Consider the following 14,376-nt stretch of genomic DNA (forward strand, 5'->3'; position numbering starts at 1 on the left):
CAATTTGTTTTAGGTTTTTTTAAAGCTTAAGTGGTAAAACCGATTGCCTTTTTTCGTTGAATTTTTAATTGAAAATAATATAACACTCACATTCCTGATATAATAATATTTTTCTATAATCCACACTCAACGTTACAATGTAAAAACCGGCTCCTGCTCCCAAATTCAGTCGTTCGCCCAATTTTGCATAACCTCCGTGTTTGTAAACCGATTGCCCATTCCCACCATTCATGCGTTATGATTCGCGGTTCCGCCGATGAACACATCCATCCAGAACAAACGGCCGCAACAAACGGGCACGGACACGAACGACCGTAGAACAGAACACGCGGAGAGAGCATGCGTACGAATGCATGTTCACGTCGTCGTTTTTGGCATCGTGCTGGCAGCGTTTCGAGACGTGGTCGTGCCTCAGTTTCGGCTTATGTTTCGCGCGGTCCACATGGTACGACGGCGTTCGCTCTCCGGCTCTCCGGTACGCGTGTGTTTCAGTGCATTCTTCGGAGGATTCCTGGTTGGGAAAGCAAAGCGCTAAAGCTAAAATCGAAGGGAAGCGTTTTGCTACCCCATTTCCACAAGGGATCATAAGCGAATGAAAAAAAGGTGTGTTTATTAGTGCAAATTTCAAGCGTATCAAGCGTATTTCTTGTAATGCGGATCTCAAAGTTTAACAGCTAGACTAATTGTCTTCCATAATTCACCATCGATGGATGGGAAGGAGAAGCCCACCGGGTGCCGGGAGATCGTTGTTGTTATAAATCATATGTCGTGATGCATCCGTTTCCGAGAGTTGACCACACACGTGTGGAGCTAATCACAAAGTGCTTGCACTGCCTGCGGAAACATTGCAAAACTCGTCCAATCACGTCGTCCAGCTGAACTATAACGCCGACCGACAATGGTTAGTGTTAGTGCAATCGTTGTGCAAGTTTGAACATGCAATTCCTAAAAACCACCGTACGTCAAGAATAAATGCGAAAGAGAAATGCCAAAACTTCAGTCACATCGTAGCAAGCGTTGAGTGCAAAAGTCGTCGGTGTGGTCCTTTTTCCGTCGTGTGTTTGTATTGTGGATGTCGCGCAATTCTATCGGTCTTATGCTGTTGGTTGATTATTATTTTTTAATTTGCATAAATTAAAACTCCCGCGCCCAAGGAACGGAATGGCAAAGAACGGTGAAACGATCTGAAAATGAGTCAAACAAAATGGAGAAGAAGCGAAAAAACCCCTGACCGGAACCGAGTGGAGGCGGTTTTCACAAAGTGTCTTCTTGCACTTCTTAAAGGTCCTTCCTGGTTTTTGCTACATTTTCCACTTTTCCATGCCATTTTCACGCTCGACCGGAAGTGTTATCGTTTGAGGAAGGAATGTTGTGCTCCCAGCATTGCGGAACCCGGTTAAAGGTTTTGCGGTGTGTTTAGTGGTGGTAGGTGGGCGAAGAGAAAAGCGAACAGCAGAAACAGCGCCATTGTTTTATGGGCCCATCACACGCCAAACGCCCTGAAGCCGGTACGGGGAAACCTTTTGCCGCGTGTAGACAAACCCCGGGTTTATACACGTAGGGCAGAGTAACATTCCTTTTCGGACTCTCCTTGTGCTTGGGATGTTGCGAGTGTGTGCGTGAAGTATAATGGTGTGTTAGTGTACCCAACAGCAAAAGGGATACACCGGAAAGGTGTTGGGAATGTTACACGGTGGCTACTTTGATGATGACGAAAACACACCAAACAGCTCGACAGAAAAGGAAAACTTTAAGGGAAAACATGTCCTTGGAGGTCACGAGCCACACCAAAGCCTAGTGAATCGATACGATGTACGGCTTTGTAGGAGTTGCTTTATTCTGCCGCGGAACTCAAATATCGATCCCTTATTCCGGCGTAACGATCCAACGATATGTTTTGTGCGAAAAGAATGATGTGTGGGCACTTTTTTTCTTCGTCCGCTGACAATCATGTTTGTTGGCCGATGGGAAAAGGGTGTGTGGTGCTGAAAGTGGGCATGCCGAACATGTCACTCAAATGATTGAACGGATTTGATTAAATTTCGCCGAAGAGATAATGAAGTGGCACGGAAACAGCAAAGGAGCTTTTAGGAGTGAAAGGATTGTGTTTGTATATGTGTGTGTGTCTGTGTGTTGGTCTGTTTACCGATGTCACTAATAATCAGTTCAAATTACCATAATTACTCCCCCAGGACCAGAAACCATTGCGCGGGAGAAATCGTTCTATGGAAGGTCCTTCGATTTCCGGTCCGGTGCTAGTGTGTGTGTGTTAGTGTACTACACCAGATTCTGCACAAGGAGGACGGAGGAGGAGAAGGAGCAGGTTGAAGGAGGGTAGCGCAGGGGTAGGGAAAATCGGTGGAAAGCTCTGGACACATTTTCGCGCGCGACCACGAACCTTCCACACGTTGATGGATTGGCAGGTTGATTGGTTAGTGTCGGTTTGTGTGTTATGTACGCGCCCGATCTCCCATTTTGGGGGGGGGGGGGGGGGGGGGGTAGGTGTGAGGTCACCCGTTTTTGGGAGGGTCGCACGGTGAGATTGCGTGTGGTTTATGCAAATGATTTGCGGTTAACCGGACCACACCGTTTTTGGGAGCTGAGGAAAACCGCGAGGTACGACTTAAAGTGTGAGGGCAAAGCCACAGCGTACGTTTCGCGACACCACAAACTATTGGAACTAAATTGGCACTTGAATTTCCGCCTTTCCTTTTGCCCCCAAATCCATCACAAAAGCAGTATATCAAAGCAATCCGGTATTATTTGAAAGCTGACACTTCATTTCTTGACTTGCGTGGGGTTTGTTTGGTGTCCTTCCGGGAGGGGTGGAATTAAGTGGAGTTGGTGGCGTTGTTGTGGTTACAACGAATTAATTGTGGTAATTCGAATTTTAATTTTGTTGTGTGTATGTTTGCAGGTTTTGAAATCGGGAATTACTCTCCAGTGCTAGTGATGAATGTGGTGTGCGTTAACTTCCCAATGCCCTTGCAGCAATGCTGCACCCGTCTGGTGTAGAATGTGAATTGAGTGTTGCACACAAAGAGCCACACATCGGCTTATCGGCTTTGTTTGGGTAAAATATTGCCCCCCCCCCCCCCCCCCCCCCCCCACTTGGTAGAAGGAAGAAAGTGTTTTTTTAAGTGTGTTCGAATTGTATTGAAAATTGTAAAACGAAACAACACAGTGGCGAAAGCGCATATGTAATAGTTGAAGAGGAAGTGTTTGACGCGTAACGTGAGTGATTAATTGGATGAATTAGTGAAGCCATTGTGTGTTTGCGTGCCACTGCGGGTATTAGAAAAGGTGTAAAAAATACTTCATTGATTGTGCAAAAAGCGGGCGAGTTCTTGCGTGCTGTAATGATAAGGGAAAAAATAATTACTAAGCAAAGTGTAACATAAAACACGTTTTGGAGACGTATCAACAAGTGTATGTAAGAGTAAAAAATATCATCTGAAGGATTTTTTTACGAAGAAAATTCTCCAAACAATTGCAAAACCGCATATACATTAAGGTAAGTTTGTGAATAATTTTCTGCTATTATTTCCAAATCGAATAAAATACACTGGCATTAAGAAGAAAAAAAAACAAGTTTGCCCAAAATCTGATTCATTGGCTTCTGAAACTGTTAATGGAGACGAATTAGGGACATAATTTATTTCCTTACGAAAATGAGCATCAAAACGAGATGCTCATAACGTGGCATAAATAAAAACAGAAGATATTCAAGATAAATACGGTGTCCCTATTGGAGGATGGTACAGATGGTTGTGCTACAAGTTGTTTCCACCCAGTAACTTTCTATCCCATTTCTGGCGTTCCGATGATGTAAGCGGGTCACATTTATCATCGAATTCACCACCATTCAAGCGACTCACACAGAGTTGGAGCAAATGTTTGTGTGTTTTTTTTTCTTCATCTTTCTCGATTAAGAAAAACATGGACATCCATGGACACAATCTTTTCATGTTCCCACGACATGATCGTAAAAAAAGCTTGCAGTCACACCGGAATCGGTATGGACAAAAGCGTGCGGAAAAAGGTAACGAGCGTAGAGGTGCATACAAAGGACATAATTTGTCAGCCCGCGCTAGTTTGATGGGTTTTGAACGATTATGCTCATGTGCAGCAAACTCTAACGGGTATAAATGTCATCTCGAGCGGTGTGGTTCTAATGCATTTTTAAAAGCTTCCAAAAGAGAGGAGGAAAAAAAGCAAAACATAAGAAATTTCTTTCAAGAAGAATATCTTCGTCATCACAATCACCATCTCCGATCGGTGGTACTTCGGAGTTCACGTTTACAAAGTTTGTCTCTTCCATTTCGGCGACCTTGGGTTCCTGGGTATGGTTGGAGTGTTCCATTCCATTCACGATTGATTGATTAAGATTTCCCTTCCTAATGATGACAATCGAGCTGAGCCAGCAACGGCATGCCGTTTGTTCTTCTTCTTGGGCTAGTGCTTCTGCCTGGGTTCTTCAAAAACTATCGGCGCAACTACAAGAACGCGGAGAACCAAAGATTTGAAGAGCAACTTATTTCTCCCCGACCTAACAAGCAGCACGGTATGATAGAGTCGTGGCAGTTATTGGTTTCTGACGTTCCCGGGACGTGGTGGAATTATGATTGAATGTTTATTTGATTTCAAACGCACCCGTCCGTGTGTTGGGTTTGGGAGGATAGCCGCGTCACGGGGCTGTCTTGACGAATTGAGATAGACATCATCAGCACGGGCACGGACATTTGCAGCTGATTCGTATCGCGTTCGAGAGGGTGGCTGTTTGTCGACTGCTGAAGGTGAACGTAACCACGTACTTTTGAGTTCCCTGCAGTCGTCTGCGTCTTCGGCGAGATTACGGAAAATATATGTGAGGATGGATTTCTTCGCTCGGAAAAAAAATGGAAATAACAAGCCAAACCCAAAAGTGACAGGAAGAAGAAAATACATAAAAATAAAGAAAACAGATATCGATAAGCGGCTCCATGGTTGGAACCTTCCTCAACTTTGAAATTTGAATATCGATTCAATCGACAGAGGAAGAATCACCACCTTCTCTGAGGGCGGTGGAGGTTATAAAAACACATGCGCCAGCTAAGTAAACCTGCTGCAGCTGCAACGTTTCGTTTGGAGCTCTCAGTTCTGCCTTCAGCTGAGTCATTTTGGATGCGGGGTTGTGTGTTTAGGACGGAATTTGTAGGTCATCGTTTTTTTTAAGTATTATTTTTGATCGACAAGATATGTCAATAAGTCGCCTGAGTTGGGGTCACCCGAACGGGGATTGGGAAAGGGTGAGGATATGGTTGAAGAAGAAGAAGATACATTGATAAGAATATGTTTATGAAGTATCTATTTGAATTATACAGCATTGGGATGGATGTATCATTAATTTATGTATGTTTTATTTAATTATACAGATAACATTAATGATATTCCGCTACTACGTTTTTTCGTGATGGTCGTTTGAAATTAATTCAGAAAGTGCTTAATATTGAAAATATACACAAATTTTAAATATAAATTAAATTGATTATTTTACAATGTTTAAAAGTTCGTTATAACATAAAAATTACTAACTTTAAAGTTTTCAAAAAGTATTATTATTTTTGTAAATTAAATAATAAATCAGTATTATTGGTTAAAGACTGCGGACAAAGTGGTCTTGTGGTATGTTCGTCGATTTTAACAAGATGGTGGCTGTATTAAATTTCCCATTTTGAGTCTCTAATTTGCAGCTAGATAAAGTCTGAAAATATTACAAAAGCTTTGGAAAACCAGATCTCTCGAAGCTCAAGAAGTTTGAAGTTGTAGCATTTGAAAGAAAAGGCAGAATAAAACAAATCTCAAAGAGAGTCATTACATGAAGTAATACTTTCACGCTCGAAGCCTTGAGATATAAAGTTTCATTACCTGATACGATCAACCCTGGAGTAAACACACGATCAACCAAACATTCTTCATGCTTAAATAACGCTTATATATGCTTTCCTCCGATAGGCTTCTGTTGATCAATTTCTCATAAAAATAGGTGCAGCTGATGGCCGAGATAAGAAGACCCCGATAAAAGTTGCATTCCTTTATCAACATGCGGCTAGAGTTACTAGTCGTCTTTGCTTGCTTATACATTCGCTTCCAAACGAGGCCATATTTAGTTTGTCTACTGTTTAAATCCGTGCAGTCGTCATCGTCTTCGACTAGCTGCTTGTGTGGCTTGCCATCGGAAAGGCAAAACAAATTTGCTTATCAAACGCACCCAAACACTGAGCTGAGTGTAGGAAGTGACGCTTTTTGTGGTATAAAGGGTGTAACGATAACGAGCGACTAGGAAATGTTGATTTTACTTCTCGCTTGAAATGCGCGGGAGGCTTAGACGTTGTGTACGTGAAACCTCATGTACAGAATTAAACCTCGAATGAGCGCGAAGAATGCTGCCACCATGCAAAAAAAAACCCTCAACGAAGTAATCCAAGAAGTAGCACCAAAGACGGTGCCAAAGATCGCGACCAGCTGTCGCCATTGGGGGTGATGGTTCGCGAAGGCGCTAAGAGGGTCAAAAAAGGCACACACGTGGAGAAGATAAAGAAGAGAGACAGAGAAAAAAATGTGTACAGATAAAAGACATAAAGGGCTTGCGCACGGTGTCGGGATCATGAATTAGACCCATTGTTGTCCTTTTACGGAAATCTTCTTTTTTCTTCCGACCGTAAGGCAGAGATTGCTGGTCTGCATGTCTGGCACAGTTAGGCGTTGGGTGGCTGATCCGTTGTTCTTTCTAAAGCATCATCATCAACATGATCATCATCGACATCATTGAGTGGAGAGAGGCGATACCAATTGTGTCGTCATTCAGCTCGGTGAAGATATTGCTAGCTAATTAGTAAAGCAAACATCGGTCCACGTCCAAGAGCCATTAAAGTTATGCTTTCTTTTCCCTTGTCGGGGTTGTCTTGCGTTGAAAAATCGATATCTTATAACCTTCCCTTGTACATTATGCATACACACACGCGCGTACCCGTACATTCTCATAAACTTAACAGTCTACAACACTTTCTTTCCGTGGTATAAGCCACGGTTTCGCTGTTGGTGGTTCTTCGCTCATGGTAATGAACTCATCGAAACGCATCGCCCATCGTGCACACCCGTGACGAAGTAAATTAGCGATCGCGATGGGTGGCGGTGTCGAGCGGTGTCGCGTTTTTGTTCCCTCTTCCCACCTTCCCTATGCGCGCTAGGAAAGTTTCCATTGATGTTGTGAGTCAGGGAACTAAAGATGGAGTATAAGAAAAGAAAACCAAAGAATGAATCGAATGCAAAACACATTTTTCTTATGAGTGTGTCGAGAAAGAAATTGTATGTGTGAGAGTTTGGTTCTTGCTGTAAACATTTTGCAGTGCAAGAATCTATCGTTATACTAACGTTGTGTACTTACCCGATATTGAACAGGGAGAAAAAAGTCTTCCGTCAAAGCAAAGCACACACACCCGCACCTAATCAGGCAGGCGTGCGTGCGTTGATAATTAGAAACAGAAGTGCATATGGATGCAGCTGTATGTGCAGCGATGCACTCGTCTGGATGGCGAGACAGTTTCCCCAGTCTTATGGGCTGATTTGTTTGCCCTCGTCTTCATCATCACCGTCATAAAGATGGTGCGACGACGCTAGAAGTGTGACGATGGCGACTGGCGGTGGTTCACTGTATTTACATTTGTTTTAAAAATGGATATGGAAACATGATCTCATCGGTTATTTTGAAGGAAGCAGCCCCCGTTTTTCGATCCGGGTGGAGGATGAATTTTGTTTGTTGGCTCCCGGTAATAGACTGGAGCAACTGATGGAACGGTTGGATTGTACCTTTTGTTACCCCGCGCAAGATCTTAATTTGCTGCCTGAGCATGACATTTGAATTGTTGTTGCTGGTATGGTGAGAGCATGACATTCATGTCATGCTGGAATGTTTGCCGGTATGTTAAGCATTAACCCCCCCAAATGGATAACCATGTTTGATTGTTACAGCATATGGAGAGGGGTTTGTATGAATGAGTATAGCATCCGACTCTAATTACCGTGATGCTGGGATTAAGTGATCGAATTAGCTGCGATTGAAAATTGGAAATTGAACGAAAATTGGGGAAAAAATGGTCGACCACATAAACTAGATTGTATGACTTAGAAAAAGCAAACGGATGTATAGAATTATCACTTTTCAATTTTTTTATTTAACTTTAAAGATAATGCCGTGTTACAACTATTGCTTATGGTAACTTACACGAAAAGTTGAATTATCTATTAATGGTTGTAAGTAATTTGTGTTTTTTTGGAAAATCTCAGAATATATCATCAGTTTAGATAATAATGACAAAATTTTATTATGATAATTAACTTCATTGAAACTATTTTATTTTTACTGCTTAAAAAAAATCTTTAAAATAAACCAACACTAGTTTAAGTAGCAAAAAAGAAACTTTGTGTTTTTTTAATATGGCTTATAGTTGTTTTCATATGTATTAAAACCCAGTTGCATAATAAGCCTTAGCGGAAGATTTTCTCTTAACAATTAATAATGAAATCATAATGAAGCATCAATCCGGTGGGTTATGTGTGTTGCTCACCGATCGCGAGCGATTCATTTCCCCGGAACCCATTTATTGAACATCAGGGATTTTGTTTGACGTCGAAAAGCCGAAAATCACATCCACCTGCCATGTTACCCTCACTATTTACACGAGTACCGTGTTAAAAAAAGGGCTGGAGGGGGGATGGCACAGCAACATGCTGGTTATTTGGCGCCTGCAACCAAACAAAAATCAAACAACCCATCCGGCTTGGCGTATGTGTGTGCTTTTATCAAAGCGCAACGCCCCGCGGTATGATAGCGGTGATAATTTATGCTGCACTCGGTCGGTTTCTTTTCATCTTTGCCGATCGAGTGGGTTGGAGCTGTTAGCATGGAGGGTGAATCAGGAAGATCATGATAAAAAAAAGCATGGAAAACTGTGCCCAAAACCAGCCCTTTTTCCGGAAAAATCAATTTATTTTTACTATCATAACATTACGGAAAAAACGACACACGTCGGGATTAGGTTGATGAAGAGTGGTGCCAACTATGAAATATATCAAAGATGTATCAGTGTTTTTCATTAGACATGGAACTGCATCTGAGGTATTGGTAATGAAGCATATGTTAGGATTGCATTTCCAGCCCAAAAACCAATTATCAATTGTCTTGTCGTTTTAGGTTTTTAATTCCAATAGAATAAATTTTGTTGCTTAAAGTTGTTATTCTCGTCAGAAACAAGCTTAATTGCATACGATAAAATAGCTCAATAGAAGTGTCATAAAAGTTCCAACTTTTAGATTCTTTTAGTGAGTTATGTTCCCCTGCCAGGGTGAGTAAGGGTGATTAGAGAGCAGAAGACGGTTTATTTCCTTACCCTTCTATTGTGGCGCAAGTTCTTATCATGATGAAATGCGAAGAAATCGTGGAATTGCATTGCCTCTGTCGTCATAATCGGACAAGTGTGACGACCCTTGTGTAAGTCGCCTAATTGCTCGTTCGCAGTGCAATCTTGTGGTACTTTTTTCTATCTTAACATTTTTATGACAGTCGAGCATTAGAAAGATTTTGCTTTTTTATTGCTTTACAACAATTGCTCCAAACAATCGGCGAACAGGCGAATGGTAAAGTGGGGAGGTGATTGGATTGTTTTAAGCTGAACGTTTCCATCAAGCGATTTGCTGCCAGACGATCGGATTCAGCAACTCGACTCCGAAGCTGGATGGATCGTAAATTTCATCATATTTGTGTTGAGTTTCACTTCCTTTCGTATCGCTTTCGTACTCTGGAGCATCTTATGCTTTGTTTTGGGGCTTTGTTTTTAGTCTTCGCAACATCCATTGAAGATGTTCGTGCCTTCGCGGTGAATAAGGTTCCACCAGGCACACACAACACATTCGACGGATACTCATCTGCCGTGCGTTCGTGACATTTTTGTACTCCAAACTTTGGCATACGTACCCGGTTGGGCAGGCAAACATGTACGGCATGAATCATACCCAATGTGTACTTCCGCTCGTGTACCTCATACATTCCCAGCCGGGCGTGCTCGCGGGGAGAAACGTGTGACGTGCCAAGTGAATATTAACCAACGAGCTATTTCCGATTTTCGTTCCGGATTTCGTCTGCTGTTTGAGTGTAGGATGAGGTTCGTGTTTTTTTCTCCTCAACTGCCTTTCTTCTATGCTTTGTTTTACTCCACACAATTGAATTTATCATCCCTAACTTGGTTCCGTTTCCGAACGAAAAAAGGTATGAGAAGAAAAAGGGAAGTGGAGGGTTAGTTCTGACTGGTTGACAATTTTTATTATCAGAATCAATTTTTGGAACACACTCGCGCGTTCTCTCAGTTCGCACGATAAACATGTGTTCGACATGGTAGCATAAAAATGGAAATTCAATAAAATTTTGAACAATGCCTCAAAGCGACAGAATTCAATTCTGTACAGTACATTTTGTGTTTTTTGAATTTCTGCTTTGAATATGCACGTGCGTCATGCGTAAGTTTACGGTTTACGATCGAGTTGCTTTTTTTTGGATCGTGGTTGTCTTTTTGCTTTGTTTTGTTTTGTTGCCCATACGTGATCCGGTTGCTTCATCAATAACGAATGGTGTGTTTGGTTTTGGAAGCTAATACGATTATGAGTTAGTGTTTTGTTTTGCAGTAATGCATTTTAATAGTTAGTTTTTATTGACCTGGGTGGCTGCAACGATTTAGGTTTATTGGTTTTAAAAAATGTTTTCATTATTTCAAATATGATTGGGTATTGCCTTTTATTTTACTTAATTTTTTTTATTTAAATGATATTAAAAGACACCTATCAATATAAAGAAAAATTTTAATAATTTTTATTACTTGGAAAATGGAAAAATATGAAAATATTGGTCGTTTGATACACCTTATTTTAATCCACTTTATACGCTATGTATGCTTATCTGAAATAGCATTTGTCATAATTTATTGGTTTTGGTTTTTTAATTTGATTGTTTTGTTTATTTATTAGTTTTATTTATGTTTTGATTTTTCGTTCTTTAATTTTCTTTAATTTTTTTATTGTTATTGAATAGTTCTCATAAATCATATTATATGTACAATGTTTGCACTCTTCTTTACTGAATTTTCAACTTACTGTTACATTATCGAACATTTACTTTAATTTGCGTAAGTGACATAGGAAGTTGTGGAAACATTTTTTTCTCACTCCATTATACACTACATCAACTTAATGCATTACCGTGCGTCTAAAGTATCTGAACACTTGAAAATGCCACGCAGTGTGAATGATGCTTACCGATGTAACGCTATGCCAGTTCCGAGTTGCAAGTTATACCATGGCCGAGTTATTTGAATGATTAAAAAAAGCAATTCGGATGAAAAATGATTGATTTCGGGTACCACCTTCATGTTTGGCCGGGTGGCAAGGATAGCATGAGTTAGAGAAACCTCCTTAGTTTCTGAGCCTTATTTTGTGTTTTTGTGCGGTATAGTGTTAAAGAGAGGAAAAAGAGAAGGTGAACGTATCAATTTCTACTAATGGAAACACTCGAGGTGTAAGTCACACATACCCTACTAGTGGAAAAGCAAAGAGAAAAAAAGGACGCCATCCGTACAAGGATGGTTACCTGCAGTAAAGTACCGACACGAGAGCAAAAAAACCGACCAACCCACAGGAAAAGGTGTGGAAAAACGAGTTGCTTCCGGTGAGAAGGTTGGGAGACGGTGTGGTGTACGTACGTGCCTGCGTGTGTGTGTGCGAAAGAAACATTTTCCGACAGGTTTGGTGAAAAACTGGTGTGTGTGTGTGTGTGTGGAAAGTGCCAGTTTCGGGAAAAGCGGGATTTGATTGATCGAGGGCGTCCTCCTTCGGCTTCAGTGTGAGAGAATGCTTTTAGCATAATGACGAAAGATTTCGTCGCCGGATGGATGGATCGGTGGGTAACTTTTGAGGTTTGTTTAAACCTGACGACGAGCCCGGGCAAACCGACGGATGTGAAGTGGACCCAACGGAACGTTTCCTATCCGGAAAGTTGGACGGAATAATGGTACCTTGGTACCGTTTGAAGTGTGCAGTATGTTAACATATGTAGATTTTGCTCGTTCGACTGAGAATGTAATCTTTTGCATTAGAGTGCTAAAACAACTCAGCTGCTTTGGTAAGGTGTGGAGGACGAACAGTGAAGTACCGGAGTACATTGTTCTCATCTCCAAAAGATATCTCTCGGTGTTAGTAAAATTGAAAATTACGCTCATAACTATGAAACGTTTTCTGGTGGCGTATTAAAATCACTGGCAAGCACATGGTATCGTCGGTGTGTTTTGTAAGAAAATGTTTGGAAACAACAGTAAATGCTATTACTCCACGGACACCTCCAGCCCGTCGATTTCGGTTGCTTGTGTATGTGGCTTTTCCTTCCCATTTTTTTCCTTTTCGCTTCCATACCGGATAAAAGCGACTCATGCTCTTTATGTTCTCGAACAGCATCATGATTCCTGAAGCCACACTAACAAGATAACCTGTCTTAATACGATTAGGCCAATCGAATTCTGCTAGTCACTGTCAAAGATCGGCTACTGCTGCTAAACAATGGTAGGATAAGAGGACTGTTGAGGACTTTCGTACGGAAGAAGGGTGTGAATGAAGGAAAAACAAGAGAAAGGGAATGTTGGAAAATAAGTTGCGCGACCGTATATTGGTTTAGTTGTTGTTGTGAAGGTGGCTACCAAAATGGCGTACCATTCCAGAGCCCCAACAGCATTGTTTTCGTCCCGGCAGCGAGATGAACAAATCATAAATTAATTGAATAATTTTATTTGAACGTGCACGGCTCGGCGAATTGTTGTCGGCTCGTTGGATGGACAGACAGTGCGTCAAATATTTGTCATACAGCAATTGAGCTCGTCGTAATGTTTGCTACAGAGAGGCGGTAGAAGTTATAGCGTATAAAGACACAAGTTAAATATTTTTTTTTAGTTTTGTGCTTGTTTGAAAAAATCAAATAAAAGAACCTCAACTATAGAACATATTTATTTGGCTACAATTATAAGGATTATGTATTTCTGATAAATAAAAAATATTTAATATTATTATTATTCAGGGAAAGAGATAAACAATCTCTAATTGGTATTATTGAACTATAGATTATTTTCCACATCGTATAAAAAAATCGTATATAGCACTGTACAACTCGCGGGTAATTCAAATGTCATGCCCACTATTGACTCGAGCCCCGTCTAATTCCCCCGTTGACGGAATGATTCGTCATCTTTCGGGGGTTAAACATAATCCCCTACCGCGAAGAGTCACCGTTTCCATCTTCTTCTGCTGGAATGGGATGGAACAAGATGGAAAAAACATCCAGAGGTTTTGGGGAGCAAACGTTGGTAGCACACGGTTTGCTTTATGATGCTTTATTGTTTTCGGTCGTTTCGTTTGCGATTGTCGGTAGCCGGAAAGGCAGCACAAGAAGCATGTTTATGTTAGGTAGTGGTGTGCCATGTACGTACATGTACGGCCGGTCACAAACTACACACAAGTGTTGGTCCGTAGTTTGTCTTCTTGCATGCTGTTTCGGTCCGAGTTCCAATCAAAATCGTTCAATGATGCTCCCTCAACATTCCGTGCGTCGTTAAAAAGTCAAGCGCGGCTTAAGTGTCGGTGGAAGATTATTATTTATGTGTCGGGCTCGGGATTGTTTCTCTCCGGAGGATTGATTGTTGTTTGGAATGTCTGGAAAGTGTTTGAGTGCATGATGAAGGGTTTGCCCTGTAAAGCCCTCGTCCCGTCCTGTTGGTTTGTTCGATCGAAGTTGTTATCTTCATTAAAGTTTAAAGTCATAAAAGGTGTAGGATGCCAGTGGACATGTATCTCGCTGACATCTAGAAGTTGTTAAACGAATCGAGTGTGTCGAGTGAGTTTTGATTTTATGTTGAACACTAAGATTGACATTGAGGACATGCTAAAAATTTACATTTCAAATAAAAGCGATGATCATTTCAAACGATAATCATAAGAAAAATGATCGATCTACATGAGCAATAGTGATCCAAATCTGTAAAGCATGGCAGAAATAATTACAAGTGCACAAACATGTTTTGTTTTCATTTTCTCCTCTCTCCTTATGCACAATTGATGTTTTGTGATGCATTTCCAGTTTTTTTCCATTCTTCTTCCGAAACACTTGAACATGTATTTCATTTGCGATTTTCATGAATTTCAAGTGGCACATTAACGTTGGCCCGCCACACCATATCGTGTTGGCGGGTAACGCGGAAGGAAACACAACATAAGAGTAATGATTGTTGAGCACGAGCAACAAATAGCATC

The 14,376-nt window shown here is 41.2% G+C and overlaps 1 protein-coding gene across 2 annotated transcripts in view; it reads left to right on the forward strand.

Annotated features, from left to right (window-relative positions):
* The first annotated feature begins 3,102 nt into the window (after positions 1 to 3,102).
* LOC125766309 (discoidin domain-containing receptor tyrosine kinase B) overlaps positions 3,103 to 14,376 on the forward strand; it is a 230,635-nt gene continuing 219,361 nt past the window's right edge. For both annotated transcript variants that reach the window (XM_049432129.1, XM_049432128.1), the window contains exon 1: positions 3,103 to 3,514. The gene's annotated coding sequence lies outside the window, so the exon portion shown is untranslated. The remainder of the gene's footprint in view (positions 3,515 to 14,376) is intronic.

This window comes from Anopheles funestus, chromosome 2RL, assembly GCF_943734845.2.
Source record: "Anopheles funestus chromosome 2RL, idAnoFuneDA-416_04, whole genome shotgun sequence".
Taxonomy (NCBI): domain Eukaryota; kingdom Metazoa; phylum Arthropoda; class Insecta; order Diptera; family Culicidae; genus Anopheles; species Anopheles funestus.